We start from the raw sequence: 18,589 nt of genomic DNA on the forward strand, positions 1-18,589 counted from the left end.
CTTCTATTAAGGTGTCCTTTTATTCCACTTCACAATTGTGAGTTCAACAAATAGGTAATTTATACTATTAATGTTTCATTTATTAATAAGTACCAATCAAAATTATTTAATTACCTAATTTACACATTATTTATTTACCACTCTTTTTTTATATAAAAATATATATATTAAAAAATTCATTTTATAACTTGTTAAATTTTTGACTTACATTACTGGTTTAATAAAAAATACATATATTTGTAATTATATTTTTCAATTACATCATTTGTTTAAGGTCTTTTATAATTTGAATACTTGTTTATGATTTGCATTTTTTACTTTCTATTTTTTATTTTATTATTTATTTATATATATATATTTAATTCATTTTTCTTTTTTCATTTTTTTCATATTCTTATGTCTCCCCCCTCCATATGTGTTGCAAATATATATGTTTTATCATATTTTAGTCTTTGCAATATGTCAATATTATTGATTTGATTTTTATACATGTTGATTTAAAACTGATTATTATGAATTTTATATGTGATTTTAAGCATTTTGGATATTAATTATATTATATATGTGATTTGTCTATATTTTATTATGAGTAATTAATTATATATATATATATGCATATGTATGGTTATATATGGTTTTATATTTTGTTTTGTTTTTATAGTTTTACCCCTGACGCAGCCTGAGGGCGAAACGTGGCCACATTGGGTATTGTTCCAATAATTTCTTAACCCTCTCTGCTTTTCTGTTTGTTAGTTACATTTTTCAATTACATCAATTACATTATTTGTTTAAGGTCTTTTTTAATTTGAATACTTGTTTATGATTTGCATTTTTTACTTTCTATTTTTTATTTTATTATTTTTTTAATATTATTTTTATTCATTTTTCTTTTTTCATTTTTTTCATATTCTTTTTTCTCACTTTTTTCTGATTTTTAAGTGGAAATCACATGATCATATAGATATTCATTAGGTAGGTGGCAAATTTATTTCAAATGCACACACAATTAGTTTTCTGATTTAGGGTTGCATGATTGGTCTTTTTGCAGCATATAGTTTATTAATCAATATTCACTACTATCATTATCTTTTATCATTTGACATTATATTTTATATGTACAATATATAATTTAATTATATATTATTTAATATGATAATTTGTATTTTATTTGTATTATATTTATGGCATACATATTGTCTGTCTTTGGAAGGTATGTTATTTGCCTATATTGTTAAATTATAGTTAATTTATATACTTACAGATTTTTGCTATATCATTTTGATATTTTGCTTTATTCATGTGTTAGATCGTATTCTCATGGTGTTTTGATTATCAGCCGAGTTTTCAATCATGGTTGTAGAATTTAATTTTAATTTTGTTTTTAATTGTTTATATTTGTTTTTAATTGTTATACAATTGTTTGTTTTGTAGCCCCTGATGCAGCCCAGTTGGGTGAAACACGGCCTGTGTCGGGCTTGCTAATCTTATTTTGATCCAGTTTTATTAAATACTGTTTTTTTTACATACGTATCTGCTTTGTCTGTTTTCCACTACTAGACTACCCCAGGGACCTGCACGCTATTCTAATTGACCTGAGTATAACATCTGAGGCTGGCAAGTAATATTTTAATCACATTTTGGGGGTAAGAGGGAGATAGTGACCACTGGGGAATAAGGGGAGGTGATCCCCGATTCCCTTCAGTGGTCATCTGGTCATTTGGGGCACCTTTTGTGTGGAATAGAGGAGTAGCCTAGTGGTTAGTGCAGCAGACACTGATCCTGGGGAAGTGGGTTCAATTCCCACTGCAGCTATTTGTTATAAAAACAGGTCTAGCTAAAAACTTGGACGTCTTTGTTTTGTTCCATTATGGCAGAAAAATGTCCAAGTCTTAGGAACGCCCAAGTCCCGGGGCGCCCCCTTGAGATTTAGATGTCCTTCTGATGGACTTCAGAGAAAAACGTCTAAAAAGAGGTTTTGAAAATACTGATTTGGACGTTTTTGTGAGATCAACGTCCAAATACAGACTTAAGTTACTTTTTGGATGTTTTTCTCTTTTGAAAATGAGCCTGATAGTAATTGTATGGCCATATTTTGGAGCGTTTGAAGGGGTTTTCAAAAAAAATTTTTAAGACATCTGGAGTATGCCTGCATAGATAATGTTGCAATAATCAAGCTGAGAAGTGAAGAAAGAATCAGAGCATGAGATTGATTATGGTCGAAGAAATGGAAGATCATCTATAACTGATGGAAAACAAGCAAGCTAATTTTGACAGATGTGAGATTTGAGGCTGAAGAGGGGGGAAAAGTCAAGAATGACACCAAACTAACACTGGTTTCCTTCCAATCAGAGGAACATAAAAAGTTTATATTGAAAACATATTTCCCTAAGACATCGTTTTCCTTTTTTGGACAAAAGATTATGATTTTTCCTGACGTTGCCAGATGCAAAGAACATAAAGGAATCCTGTTCAGAAGGAATGGATCCTCAGAAGCTTAGCCGAGATTGGGTGGCAGAGCCGGTGGTGGGAGGTGGGGCTGGTGGTTGGGAGGCGGGACTATTGCTGGGCAGACTTCTACGGTCTGTGCCCTGAAAATGGTAGATACAAATCAAGGTAAGGTATACACAAAAAGTAGCACATATGAGTTTATCTTGTTGGGCAGACTGGATGGACCATGCAGGTCTTTTTCTGCCATCATCTACAATATTATATTAGGAAAAACGCGATTCGAAAGCGTCAAACCGCTCCAAGAAAAATTGCACCGGCTACCAATCAAAGAACGTATTGCTTTCAAAATCTGCACCCTGGTACATGAAATTATCTACAGTGAAGCCCCGCGATACATGACAGACCTCATCGACCTTCCAATCAGAAATACAACCAGATCAACACAAACATATCTAAACCTCCACTACCCAAGCTGCAAAGGACTCAAATACAAATCAACTTATGCATCCAGCTTTTCCTACATAAGCACACAACTATGGAACGCATTACCAAAAGCCGTGAAAACAACGCATAACCACCTAAACTTCTGGAAATCACTAAAAACATACCTATTCAAAATACCCTACCAACCCTACTTAAATGCCTGAACCCTGCAACTCTATGAAACCAAAGCACGTAATGGACATAACGTAACTGTTCCTCTATACGATTCCGTAATGTGTTTCTTCTACATGAACCTCATTCTACCACATAACTGTGTAACTGTTCATACCGGAATTGGCGAACATCTTTACAGTACTATGAAGCCACATTGAGCCTTCAAACAGGTGGGAAAATGTAGGATACAAATGTAATCTTCCAACAGATGATAGCGGATCAAATCATAAAATTGCAGAAAATTAATTGATCATAAATGGAGGAAAGGACCTCAGACCTAGGTGTTGCTGAATTGTTGGCATATTGGGATTGAGCCATTATTTAATCGAGCAGTGGCGTGCAGTTGGGCGTCCTTCCCCTGATGATGCTTGACCCGGTGAAACGGGACCGTTGGGGAGGCCCTCAGTTTAAGCTGCAACAAAGCTAAGTAGCCTTGCTCTATGTTTTGGCTTTTTTTTTTTTGTATTACACTATATTCATACATTTATATTTGTGTGAACACTGTGGAAGGAGGTTGGTAGGGACCTATGATTAAAACATGGTGGCACCATATGTAATCTTATTAAGTAAGATCAAGATTAAGTTGCCACCAGTCTGAGGTCCTTTCCTCCATTTATGATCAATTCATTTTCTGCAATTTTATGATTTGATCCGCTATCGTCTGTTGGAAGATTATTAAAATGAGCGGAGCTCTTTTTCCCATTGATTTTTGTTACTTGGATACAAATGTAACAAATAAATAAATAAAACTACGGTGTAGGCCTTGGGTCTTGGCTGTAGGGGCCTCTTTTTTTCTTGAATTTTCTATGCAAATGCCTGATCATGTGTGGGGAGAAGTCATAACTCTCTTTAGACAACTCATTTGGAAAAATTTGTATTGGAGCAGCAAGCTTTGAAAAGATTTTCCTTTTGTTTCCTTCTTGGGTCAGGCAAATTGGGTTTATGATTGAATATAAGCAGGGCTTGCTGTTTTTTTTCCCTTTTATATTTAAGTGAAACCCTTTGTGGTACATACGGTTTACCAAAATGTGGACTAGTATGCTGAACTGATTTTAGTATTTTGATTTACTGATTTAGTTTTCTTGCATTTTTCCATTTATGTTTCGAGTAATGAAAATTTAAAATTTCAATTTAAAAAAAACAAACTTTTTTTTTTAAACATACCAAAGAAAGATGCAAAGTCATCTGCAGAAAAAGCTGGAAAGGACTGACCAGCCTGTCTTTTGAGTTTATTTATTTATTTATTTGCATTTGTATCCCATATTTTCCCACCTCTTTGCAGGCTCAATGTGGCTTACATGGTACCGTAGTCGGCGTTAACCGATTTCGGTATGAACAAATACAAGTTGCGAGTAATATCGGTGATAATATGTTAGAGTTGAGATATATATGGTAAAGACAATTGGGGAGAACTTAGTTGGGGAATGGAAGAGTTAAGATATGTCCGTTACGATCTTTGGTTACGTTGTGTCACAAATGTCCAGGTTTTTTTATGTTGGGTCAGTGAGGTATGCCCTTCTGAACAGTTCTGTTTTTAGTGCTTTCCGGAAATTCATATGGTCGGGTGTGGTTTTTACTGCTTTTGGTAGTGCGTTCCACAATTGTGCGCTCAGGTAGGAAAAGCTGGAAGCATAGGTGGATTTGTATTTGAGTCCTTTGCTGCTTGGGTAATGGAGTTTCTGAGTGGTAAGTCGATGAGGTCTGTCATGTATCGCAGTGCCTCGCCGTAGATGATTTTGTGAACTGTCGTGCAGATTCTGAATGCGATACGTTCCTTAATTGGAAGCCAGTGCAGTTTTTCTTGGAGTGGTTTGGCACTGTCAAAACGCGTTTTTCCATATATAAGCCGTGCTGCTGTGTTTGGGCGGTTTGAAGTTTCTTCATGATTTGTTCTTTGCATCCCGTATAGATTCCGTTACAATAGTCTGTGTGGCTTAGTACCATTGATTGTACCAGGTTGCGAAATGTTTCCTTCGGGAAGAATGGTTTCACACGTTTTAGTTTCCACATTGAGAGAAACATTTTCTTTATGGTGAGTTTAGCTTGGGACTCTAGTTGGAGGTTTCGGCGATTGTTGGATATTACAAATGGCAACAATTCTCATCGATTAACGTTCTGCTAAACTGTATTCCTTGAAGATTCAGTTGCATTCCATTACTGCTTCTGGCATGTGCAGCCACCTCCAATCCTTTTTGTTCCCGCTGTTACTGCCGTCACCACAGCCACTGCTAATTCCACCTCTACAGCAGCCTCTCTATTCTATTATAGCAGCATGAAAATATTTTCTTATTGGTATGTCCTGTGGACCCTCTGGTAATGGTCCACTGGACAGACGGTAGGGATCTTCAGCTTAAAGAAAAGATGACAGAGTCTAGAGGTCTATAAAATGAGTGGTGTGGAATAGGTGAACAGGGAATAGTTATGTACCTTTTTCAAGCAGTTCTAAGACAAGGAAACAGTCCATTAAATAGGTAATATAGTTAGACAAAGAATTTTTTTCACTCTACAGTTGTGAAATTTGCCACGGAGGGAAGCAGTCTGATTTAAAAAGGGCTTAGACAAGTTTCTGGAAGAAAAAATACCTCTGAAAAGATTTTTGTACAATAAAATTACAGTAACATATGAGCATCATATGTACTGCTGTCTTATTTTATCTTGTACATATTTGCCTAACTAGTTAGCAATAGAGAAATGTGAAGAGGAATATTGATTCTTTGTCACTTCTTTACTGTATGGCATGGCACATGCTATGCTTCAAGCGTAACCACAGGGGGCAGCAGAGCTTCAAAAGCTTATTGTGTAACCATGGAATGCATTCCACCACAAACCAACCCCCACCAACACCAGGAAGCGTGTGCCCTCAGAAGTGCAGCTCTTAAAAATAGATGTGCTTTATTTCTATTCTGCTGACAGAGATCCATGCATGGCTAAAACTAGAGAGGGATCCTGCTGCAAAGGCAGGCTCTGAGTTCTTCACAAACCTAAATATGGCAGATGTTTGCACTCATTACGGAAGAAAGCACAAACAGCCTTATCCGAGATGATGATAAATTAAACATACAATGCACAATTTCTTTCCTTAAATAGGCAAAAATTATATGATGCATAACACATACTACTGGTCACTACTGACAAAAGAACAAGATGACAGATGTAAGATAGGAAATAGCAGAGCTTTTTTTGAGGGAGTACTTGGGGGTACTGAGTACCAGCACCTTTTCCATTGTCTGCTAAAATTGACCCATGGTCCCCAAGTTTTAATGAAAGAGCTCAAGCTCTACACACCAATTCTACCTTGTCATAGATTCTGTGACTGGTTGCAGGGGGCCTGGCTATTGTGGGATGGGTCCCTTAGTGATCACCCCACCCCCTGAAGGGTGGCCTGGCATTTGAGTACCAGCACCTTTTTCGCTAGAAAATATGCACTGGGAAATAGTATTAATAAATGTGCTATGAAGACGGCCTTACACAAACGAGTGGATACTGCCAGTGGGCACAAAGGAAGATATGCTGACTACACCCATCACAGCTCTAACTGCAGTTCCAAGGCACTGCATGAAAGTTCACACTGTCCCACTATGACCAGAGTTTCCCAAAACTGGGGTTGGAACCCCAAATGGAGTCACCAAAACTCATGTTTAGGTTCACGACCTGGGTGGGCTGTCCTAAGGTGCATCATTATTCTGTACTTGGGGGCAGGAGGGTTAACCTAGTAAATGACGGCAGATAAAGACTGAACGGTCCATCCAGTCGGCCCAACAAGATAAACTCATTTTACATGGTATGTGATATTTTATATGTACAGTATATCCGAGTTAGATTTGTCCCTGCCTTTCTCAGGGCCAGACCATAGAAGTCCGCCCTGCACTGGTTTTATTCTCCCAAATACCGGAGTCACCACCCAATCCAGCTTATAATCGAAAGACAAAAACGCCTATATTGCGAACCTAAATCAGGAGATAGGCGTTTATCTCCCAAAAACGAATAATGCGGTATAATCAAAAGCCGAACTTGGACGTTTTCAACTGCACTCCATCGGGAAGCGTACAAAGTTGACGGGGGGCGTGTCGGAGGCGTGGTGAAGACGGAATGGGGCGTGGTTATCGGGCGATCAGAGATGGCGCCTTTCGCCGATAATGGAAAAAAAAGTATGCGTTTGTAGCGGAGAATTTAGGTCACTTTTCCGGACCTGTTTTTTTCACGAATAAGGCCCCAAAACGTGCCCCTAAATGACCAAATTACCCCAGAGGGAATTGGGGATGACCTCCCCTGACTCCCCCATGGTCACTAACCCCTCCCACCACAAAAAAATGATGTTTCACAACTTTTTTATTTTCACCTCAAATGTTCATACCCACCTCCCTGGCAGCAGTATGCATGTCCCTGGAGCAGTTGTTAGGGGGTGCCAGTGGACTTCAGGCAGGTGGACCCAGGCCCATCCCCCCACCTCTACCTGTTACAATTGTGCTGTAATGCTTATTAGTCGTCCAACCCCCCAAACCCACTGTACCCACATGTAGGTGCCCCCCTTCACCCCTTAGGGCTATAGTAATGGTGTAGACTTGTGGGCAGTGGGTTTTGAGGGGGATTTGGGGGGCTCAACACACAAGGGAAGGGTGCTATGCACCTGGGAGCTCTTTTACCTTTTTTTTTTTTTTTTTTTTGTAAAGTGCCCCCTAGGGTGCCCGGTGGTGTCCTGGCATGTGAGGGGGACCAGTGCACTACGAATCCTGGCCCCCTCCCACGAAACAAATGCCTTGGATTTATTCATTTTGAGCAGGGCGCTTCATTTTCCATTATCGCTGAAAAGCAAAAACGCCCAGCTCACAAATTGTCGAATATAACATGGAGTCTATTTTTTGCGAGAAATACGGTTCTGTCCGCCCCTTCACGGACCCGTTCTCGGTAGATAAACGCCCATGGAGATAGACGTTTTCGTTCCATATGCCCCTCAATGTCCGCTAAGATTCCACAGATCGCATTCCTTCTAACAGGGATTCCTTGTGTTTTATCCACGCATGTTTGAATTCCATTACGTTTTAATCTCCACCACCTCCCACGGGAGGGCATTCCAGTATCCACCCAACCCCTCGCCGTGAAAAAAATACTTCCTGCCATTACTCCTGAGTCTCCCCCTGCAACTCAATTCATGTCCTCTCGTTTCTACTGCCTTCCCAGTCTCCGGAAAGGGTTCGTATGCGGATTAATACCTTTCAAATATTGAATGTCTGTATCATTCACCCCTGTTTCTCCTGTCCTCCAAGGTATACTGTTCAGGTCGGCAAGTCTCGTACGGTTTGCAACGCAAATCCCAAACCATTTTCATAGCTTTTCTTTTGCACCGCTTCCAGTCTTTTACATCTTTAGCCAAATGGCCTCCAAACTGAAACACAATACTCCAAGTGGGGCCTCACCAACGCCTTGTAGAGGGGCATCAACACCTCCTTTCTTCTGCTGGTTATACCCCTCTTATGCAGGCCTAGCATCCTTCTAGCCACGGCCATCGCCTTGTGACCATTGTTTCTTCCACCTTCATACCGTCCGACACCAACACCTCAAGGTCTCTCTCCTGAGTCGAGGTTGCTAATCTCTCCCCCCTATTCGGTATCTCTCTTTTGGGTGTTCTACACCCCAAATGCATCCCTCTGCACTTCTTGGCATTAAATTTCAATCTAAAAAGTCATACAAAGAACCAGTTCACTGAAAAAATTTAATAGTTTTGTTGTGTTATAACAAATATTTTTTTTCTTTTTTTTTTTTGTCTGCTAAGAGTGCTCAGTAGGAGGGGTCGTGTTCACAGGATTCACTCGCAGTATACTACTGCTGACACCCCTTAACACAATCATCGCACTCCTTCGTACCATCACCACTCAATATTCTAAGCATTTCATTGTTCTGGTGTTGAAAATAAAACTTGTACTTAGCTTATTCAGGAGTGCGGGGGGGTGTCACTGTGAAATGAAAAAGTCCTGTGTGGGGATCCCGTCTGTGATAGTGACTAAAATTGTAACAGTAGTAAAGACTACTCCTAAAGTCGGGATTAAAGTCCAGCCATCCAAGATGTATCTGTTGTAGGTTCCCAACCTGCTGGCATGTTTCACTTCGTTAGCATCTTCAGGGGACACCATTTAGTCTGCATGTAAAATCAATGTAGTGATGCTGGTCACAAAAGCTAATATTATTTAGCTATCTATAAGCATATATCTATACCACATCTGTAAATTATTTTATTGAACGTTTTGAATATATTACTCAGCCAACCTGTGGTGAGACTTGACAGCTTCTACCTTTCGTCAAAAAGACGCCGGGGCATGCGCAGTACTAATATAGAAACGCGCTCTTATGTGCTTTCAAATGTTCATGACGCCAATCAGTCTCTCTGTATAGGCCACGGGGCGTCGGCCGTCCTCCAATGTAAATGAAACGTTGTTCTTTACGTTTTCAGGATGGATGGTAATGTCTCCTGTCACACTTGCAGGGATCTGAGTCAGTACAACAAACTTAAGATCTATATCTATGTTTTCATTCCACCAATGCGCTACTACGGAGCAATCTTTTTTCTGATTCCGTAGATTACTCAAATGTCAGCCACGTGGTCTTTACTCTTCGTCTGGTTTGAACAATATACCACTTTAAGCATGGGCATTGGATCCCGTATACCACGCGCGATGGATTCACAGTTAGTATTGTGTCTGAGGACAAAGTCCTTCCCCCGTGACTGGAGTTTAACACTGGCCGTCTTCCATGCATAGCGGCAGTAGACACATCTAGAGCATTTGTCATGGCCCATTATCACGTCCTCCATATCCATTGTGTGTCTGTAAATTAATATTTCCCCTTATGTTGTTAGCTCTTTTATATGCAAAGCATACATCCGCAGTCATGTCATTAAGCCTTAAAAACGGCCAATGTCTTCTATAATGCCTTTGATATGTTTAGTTAAAGGGGAAAATGGAAGAACCTCCGTTCTCAAGACAAATCCCTCCTGCTCGTACCCTTCTCCACCACCGCCAACTCCAGGCTCCGCCCTTTCTGCCTCGCTCCACCCCATGCCTGGAAATAAACTCCCTGAGCCCATACGCCAGGCCCCCTCCCTGCCCATCTCCAAAGCCTTGCTCAAAGCCACACCTCTTCAATGTCATCTTCGGCACCTAACCATCATACCTCATTCAGTACTGGACTGCCCCTACTTGACATTTCGCCCCTTAGATTGTAAGCTCCTGGAGAAGGGACTGTCCTTTATGTTCAATTTATGTAATCTGTACAGCACTGCGTAACCCTAGTAGCACTCCTAGAAATGTAAGTAGTAGTAGTAAGAAACACACCCATACGATCAAATTCCCCTTGTGTTGGTATGGGGATCTAATAACCAATCCCGTTGTGCGTTTCTACCTGCTTAGAAGCTTTTTTTCAGAACTTTCTTTGGTATCCTCTACACCTTAGTCTTTGATATAGCTCCACAGCATGGGTGTCATACAACTCCCTTGTCTGGCATAGGCGTCGTAGGCGTAGAAATGTCCCGTGGGTATACCATCCTTTTGTGACTGGGATGGAAACTGTTATAGTGCAGGATTGGGTTAGTATCATGGGCTTTCTATACACTGGGTATAAATCAACCCCTGTTGTACGACATTCCTATCCCAAGAAGTTTTATACTGTTGTTTGACATCTTTACTTCAAAAGAGATATTAGGGTCACTGGAATTCAGTTCCATCAAAACACTGTGATAGGTCTTCATTATTACCCTTCCAGATCATAAACACATCGTCTATGTCCGTTTCAACATTATGATGTCCCTCATCAGCGTCGATGTATATACAAAGTTCTTCTCAAACCTTGTCATATATAAACACGCACAGTCGTGGCTACTGTCGCCCCCATGAGACGCCACATATCTGCAAAAACTAGTCTTGTTCAAATTGGAAATAATTCCTCAATACAACCTGTTGGGCTATTTCATTTAGTAAGGCCACTTTGTGCTCTGTAGCTCACTAGCCAAGATGTTCATTTATAATTGTAGAGCTTGGTGTTGGGGGATCATTGTGTACAATGACCGTACGTCCATGGTCACCAATGTGATGGAAGCATTAATGCTAGGGAGGTGTTTCAGCATAGTCATAAATTATGTAGAGTCTCTCCACATAGGAAGGAATAGCGAGAGCAGAAGGCCTGCAGGTGAAAATTCTAAAAATTGCGATAAGGGCTCATTAACTGATCCAATGCTAGCTACTACAGGTCGTCCTGGCGGGGTCACACAAGATTTGTATATTTGGGCACAAATCTAATCTGGGGCACCCTAGGGTGTGCCATATATAGGTATTGGAATTCCTTAGAAGAAATTGTGCCCGCAGTGTTGGCTAATTGCAAAAATGCCCCTAATGCCCTCTTGAAACCGAGGTTGGGGATCCACATCCAATCGCTGATAAAACTTGGCATCGTTCAGTTGGCGGTGTGCTTCAGCTTATATTTCACCATGTCTTGCACAACTATGCCCCATCCTTTGTCGGCCTTTTGTATAATGATGGTCTTGTCATTCTGTAGATCCTTTAAAGCAGATCTTTGTGCCCTAGATATATTCGGACAGGTGTAAGGATGGCGGTGTTCCAATTCAGCAATATCTTGTAAAACTAATCTCTGAAATGTTTCAACTACTGGATCTGGAGGTCAAGGCGGCATCCAAATCGATGGAATATGGTATTTCTTAGAGAATGATGGAGATTCTGTTATAGACTCTGTTGTTGATGCTGTATCTCCGAAGTAAGCCCGGAGACGTAATTTCCTAAAAAATTTGTATAAGTATTGATGATTGGAGAAACTGTCATAACTAGAAAACGGGACAAACGATAAGCCTTACTGCAACACCTCTAATTGGATTGAAGAGAGATTCTTGGACGAGAGGTTAAAAATTAATCTCGTTGATTCCGCCCCTTGCGCGTCCTCTTCTCGGCCTGGTAGTCGGTTGTAATTGTGTTCCCTGTTGAGGATTGGTGTCGTCTGACAAAAAAGGCTGTGTGGAAGGAAGGTTGGACTCACTAGTAGTGTCTACATCAAAGTGTAGCCCCGTCTTTAGGCGTTTTCAAGTAAAAACTGAAAACCCACCTCTTTACCACTGCTTTAGACTCCTAACTCACTTACCCTGTCCTTTGTCCTCATCTCTTCATTCTTTACCCTTAATTGTTCTGTCTGTTTACCTGTCTTATCTAGATTGTAAGCTCTTTGAGCAGGGACTGTCTTCTGTGTATGGTGTACAGCGCTGCGTATGCCTTAGATAGATAGATAGATAGTAGATAGATAGATAGATAGATAGATAGATAGATGATAGATAGATGATTGGGATTTTGTGACGATCTGGAATCTAAGAACCGTGGTTCTTTGTTCCACCGAAGTCCTCTAGGAACTCGTTGTCTATGGCAGTACTCCACTAGTGTTTTTATATGATATTCCGTTCTAGAAGGAGAAGGAAGAGTCATGAGGGAGAGGGAGTCTCAAGGTATATTTGGGGGGGAGGGGGGGCTGAGTCTGGACAGGGAATGCAATAGACAGAGAGGATAATGGTACATAGAGCTTTAAGAAGCACCAATAAGGCAGTGTACCTTTACCAACACATTAAATATAGGAAAATGAAGAGGATGGTTATGACTAGACCATGAAGGGATTACGAATGAGCATGGAGTATTTAAAAGAAGGGGGGAAGGGATGATGAGTGGGAGGAGAGGGGGAATAATAGTAACAGGGGGTTCAATCACGGAATAACGTAAGGTGTTACTATTGGAAATTACGGTTTGAGTTTAATGTAACATGCTGACTATTGTTTCTTTCAGTGTGCATGGCAAAAGTGAAGGTAGTAAGGGGGCAGGGGGGATAAGAGAGGGTACTGTTACAAAAACTGATGATAGCAACTTAAGATTAATGTACATAAGACTGATTGTTTTACAACTTGTTATGTATGTACTCTAATGGATGTGTTACCAGGTGAAATCATCAATAAAAAATGTTGACACATATGATATTCGGTTCTGATTACAAGTTTATGTTGGCGATTTATGTCTTTCCATTCCACCTCCAATCCTTCCCGGTCCGTGGTGAATAATCTATCACCAGACAATAGTTCAGACACGCGTTCAGCGGGAAGCATCAATTTACTGTCCCATCCGGCTGCCATTCTACCCCTTGACTATTTTATTAATTACTGCCCTCTGGGGTAATAGAATGCGTTCGGTTTCTACTTGTTATTTCTAAAAGGTCATACAAAGAAACCAGTTCACTGAAAAAATAAAAAGTGCATTGTGTTAAAAATATTTTTTTTCGTTTTTTTTTGGTTACATTTGTATCCCGTGCTTTCCCACTCATGGCAGGCTCAATGCGGCTTACATGGGGCAATGGAGGGTTAAGTGACTTGCCCAGAACCACTGTGCCTGAAGTGGGAATTGAACTCAGTTCCTCAGGACCAAAGTCCACCACCCTAACCACTAGGCCACTCCTCCTTTTTTTTGTCTACTAATAGTGTTCAGTAGGAGGGGTCATGCTCACAGGACTCACTCGCAGTATACTACTGCTGACACCCCTTAACACATCATCGCACTCCTTCCTACCATAACCACTCAATATTCTAAGAATTTCATTGTTCTGGTGTTGAAAACAAAACTTGTACTTAGCCTATTCAGGAGTGCGGGGGGTCACTGTGAAATCAAAAAGTCCTGTGGGGATCCCCGTCCGTGATAGTGACTAAAATTGTAACAGTAGTAAAGACTACTCCCTAAAGTTGGGATTAAAGTCCAGCATCCAAGATGTTATCTGTTGTAGGTTCCCAACATGCTGGCATGTAGTAATATATTCATAAACGTTCAAATAAAATAATTTGCAGATGTGGTATAGATATATGCTTATAAATAGCTAAATAATTTATTTTTGTTACATTTGTACACCGCGCTTTCCCACTCATGGCAGGCTCAATGTGGCTTACAAGGGGCAATGGAGGGTTAAGTGACTTGCCCAGAGTCACAAGGAGCTGCCTGTGCCTGAAGTGGGAATCGAACTCAGTTCCTCAGGACCAAAGTCCACCACCTTAGCCACTAGGCCACTCCTCCACTGTTGCTACTATTTGAGATTCTACATGGAATGTTGCTATTCCACTAGCAACATTCCATGTAGAAGTCGGCCCTTGCAGATCACCAATGTGGCCGCGCAGGCTTCTGCTTCTGTGAGTCTGACGTCCTGCACGTATGTGCAGGACGTCAGACTCACAGAAACAGAAGCCTGTGCAGCCTTCTACATGGAATGTTGCTAGTGGAATAGCAACATTCCATGTAGAATGTCCAATAGCAGCAACATTCCATGTAGAATCTCCAATAGTATCTTTTTATTTTTGTTACATTTGTACCCCGCGCTTTCCCACTCATGGCAGGCTCAATGCGGCTTACATGGGGCAATGGAGGGTTAAGTGACTTGCCCAGAGTCACAAGGAGCTGCCTGTGCCTGAAGTGGGAATCCAACTCAGTTCCTCAGTTCTCCAGGACCAAAGTCCACCACCCTAACCACTAGGCCACTCCTCCACTGTTGCTACTATTTGAGATTCTACATGGAATGTTGCTATTCCACTAGCAACATTCCATGTAGAAGTCGGCCCTTGCAGATCACCAATGTGGCCGCGCAGGCTTCTGCGAGTCTGACGTCCTGCACGTATGTGCAGGACGTCAGACTCACAGAAACAGAAGCCTGTGCAGCCTTCTACATGGAATGTTGCTAGTGGAATAGCAACATTCCATGTAGAATCTCCAATAGTAGCAACATTCCATGTAGAATCTCCAATAGTATCTATTTTATTTTTGTTACATTTGTACCCCGCGCTTTCCCACTCATGGCAGGCTCAATGCGGCTTACATGGGGCAATGGAGGGTTAAGTGACTTGCCCAGAGTTACAAGAAGCTGCCTGTGCCTGAAGTAGGAATCCAACTCAGTTCCTCAGTTTCCCAGGACCAAAGTCCACCACCCTAACCACTAGGCCAATATTAGCTTTTGTGACTAGGCATCACCACATGGCATATTTCGCTTAGTTAGTTTCTTCAGGGAACACCATTTAGTCTGCAATGATAAAATCAATGTAGTGATGCCTAACATAGTAGATGACGGCAGAAAAAGACCTGCACGGTTCATCCAGTCTGCCCAACAAGATAAACTCATATGTGCTACTTTTTGTGTATACCTTACCTTGATTTGTACCTGTCTTTTCAGGGCACAGACCATATAAGTCTGCCCAGCACTATCCCCGCCTCCCGCCTAGTCACAAAAGCTGCCTGATTCCCTTAGCTTTTTTGCAATTACCTTTTCAACTACAACGTTTAAAAACCAAAGCAGCCTTCTTTCCTTCTATTATTTACTTTCCTTACAAAAGGGTTTGCTGCACTTCACTCTATGAGATATTCCCCCATCTTAACAAAGTCCATTTTTTTGATGTCTAGAAACTTCAATCTTGAATAAATCCTCTCCTTGTACGTCTTTGTTTTGCCTCCATTTGAATGTATATGTGTGAAAATGTCCTACGAATACAGGAAACAAATAGCGATTTAGCAAGTGCAATCATAGGAGCCGGCTCTATGGGTGCTTGAGCACCCCCAATATTGAGAAAATTCCTTGTATGTGTCCAGGGAGCAGTTATTTCCATTGGGCTTAGCACCCTCAATAATTTAGAAAAGTTAGCTCCTATGAGTGCAATGGCACGCAGATAATCAGTCTCCCTTGAAAAAGCCGGTGGGCGAAACGGGTCCTCGTTGGGACTTAAAAGATAAGTGCCATTTGAAGACATTATCATGGTAAAGTTTATTGTGATATTTTGGTTTGCACTGCATATTGTTGTTCAATGCAGGGGTGTGAAGAAACAGTGTGTTTTAAGCATGTAAAATGTATTGGATACTTTCCTGTCTTAAATATGTCTGAACTGTATTTTTCCTGTATAGTCAGCAGATGGTGCAAGCGAAGATACTTACCTGTAGCAGGTATTCTCTGAGGACAGCAGGCTGATTGTTCTCACATGTGAGTCGACGTCCACGTTGGCCCAGGATTCGGACAGCAAAATATAAAAAAAACTTTGCCAGAGTCTTCTGGTGCGCAAACCGCGCGCACGCACGGACAACATCCCACCCGTGGTGCCAGCGTGCTTCTTCAGTTTTTCTTTCTCCGCATTCAAGTGCAGCAGCTTTCGTTTCTGCTCCTCTTCAGGCCCAGGAAGAGTCTTCACTGTCTGTGATTTGTTCGCTAACATTTATTATTTTTTCTTTAAAGATGAAAAAAAAAAAAAAGTAGGTTCCCGTAGTTTCCTTTTAGTGTTTTCCTACTTCCCTTGTTTAATCAAAAAGCATAAATAGAAACCAACAATAACAACTCCAAAGAGGAGGTGGGCGGGTTTGTGAGAACAATCAGCCTGCTGTCCTGGAGAATACCTGCTACAGGTAAGTATCTTTGCTTTCTCCGAGGACAAGCAGGCTGCTTGTTCTCACATGTGGGGTATCCCTAGCACCCAGGCTCACTCAAAACAACGAACATTGGTCAATTGGGCCTTGTAACGGCGAGGACATAACAGAGATTGACCTGAAACCATAAAAAACTAACTGAGAGTGCAGCCTGGAACAGAAGAAAATGCGCCTAGGGGATGGAGTTGGATTCTAAACACCGAACAGATTCTGCAGCACTGACTGCCCAAACTGACTGTCGCATCAGGTGTCCTGCTGGAGGCAGTAGTGAGACGTGAATGTGTGGACTGATGACCACGTTGCAGCCTTGCAAATCTCTTCAATGGAGGCTGACTTTAAGTGAGCCACTGACGCTGCCATGGCTCTAACATTATGAGCCGTGACATGGCCCTCTAGAGTCAGCCAAGCTTGGGCATAAGTGAAGGAAATGCAATCTGCTAGCCAATTGGAGATTATGCGTTTTCCGATGGCTACTCCCCTCCTGTTGGGGTTGAAAGAAACAAACAACTGGGCGGACTGTCTGAAGGGCTTTGTCCGCTCCACGTAAAAGACCAATGCTCTCTTACAGTCCAAGGTGTGCAAACTGATTTCACCAGGACGGGTATGAGGATGAGGAAAAATGTTGGCAAGACAATTGACTGGTTCAGATGGAACTCCGACACCACCTTTGGCAGGAACTCAGGGGGCGTGCGGAGGACTACTCTGGTATGATGAAACTTGATATAAGGTGCATGCACTACCAAGGCCTGAAACTCACTGACTCTACGAGCTGACGTAACAGCCACCAAGAAAACGACCTTCCAGGTCAAGTACTTCAGATGGCAGGAATTCAGCGGCTCAAAAGGAGCTTTCATCTGCTGGGTGAGAACGACGTTGAGATCCCATGACACCGGTGGAGGTTTGACCGGGGGCTTTGACAAAAGCAAACCTCTCATGAAGCGAACAACTATAGGCTGTCCAGAGATAGGCTTGCCCTCTACAAGGCGATGATAAGCACTAATCACACTAAGGTGAACTCTTATGGAGTTGGTCTTGAGACCAGACTCTGACAAGTGTAGAAGGTATTCAAGCAGGGTCTGTGTAGGACAAGAACGAGGATCTAGGTCCTCGCTGTCACACCAGATGGCAAACCTCCTCCATTTGAAAGACCCAAGGAGGTGAATTCTAAGCTCTCAACATCCAGACTGTGAGAGCCAGAGACTGGCGGTTGGGATGCAGAAGCGACCCATCGTTCTGGGTGATGAGGGTTGGAAAACACCCCAATCTCCATGGTTTCTCAGAGGACAACTCCAGAAGAAGAGAGAACCAAATCTGATGTGGCCAGAAGAGAGCAATCAGAATCATGGTTCCGCAGTCTTGCTTGAGTTTCAGCAAAGTCTTCCCTACTAGAGGTATGGGAGGATACACTTGCAAAAGGCCTGTCCCCCAATGCAGGAGAAAGGCATCTGACGCTAGTCTGTCGTAGGCCCCTGATGTAGCGCTTGTGGGTGAAACACAGTCTGTGTTGGGCGATTATTTCTCCAATAAAGTCTTATTATACCACGTAGTGATCTGCTCTTTTGTTTGCTTCCACTTTGGATTTTGCGGATCATCTGCCTTCTTGTTTTCTTGGACGAGTGAGTGCCTGCTCTGGTGCCCACCCACTGACCCCACCCAGAGGTGGAAGCCTGGTACCTGCTGTTCTGGGAGGGTGATGTTCTTTTTAGTAACTACCGCTTAGATGCTCCAGGAGAAGGCAGAAAGGCTTCCAGGTCCCTGGCATGTGCAGACCTGCTCAGTGTATGGCAGGCAGCCACTCCTCTCTGCCCTGCAATCAGCTCTCCTTTCACCTTGTCCCTTCAAAAGGTCCTGCCTGTTCCTTCCCACCCAGGAGGAAAGGAGAGGCACAGCTAAGACCACTTCCCAGCTCTCTCGCCTTTAAAATGTTCCCTGGTTTTAGGGACAGATTTAAACGAGAAAGAAAGTAGAACTCGCTGAATTTTCTTCCCACAGGTGCTTAAGAATCCACAATAATAAAC

General features: G+C 41.8%; 1 protein-coding gene across 2 annotated transcripts in view; it reads left to right on the forward strand.

Moving 5' to 3' along the window:
* LOC115461744 (fatty acid-binding protein, intestinal-like) overlaps positions 1–18,589 on the forward strand; it is a 961,316-nt gene that overhangs the window by 36,895 nt on the left and 905,832 nt on the right. The gene's annotated exons all lie outside the window — the stretch shown is intronic.

This window comes from Microcaecilia unicolor, chromosome 2, assembly GCF_901765095.1.
Source record: "Microcaecilia unicolor chromosome 2, aMicUni1.1, whole genome shotgun sequence".
Lineage (NCBI taxonomy): Eukaryota > Metazoa > Chordata > Amphibia > Gymnophiona > Siphonopidae > Microcaecilia > Microcaecilia unicolor.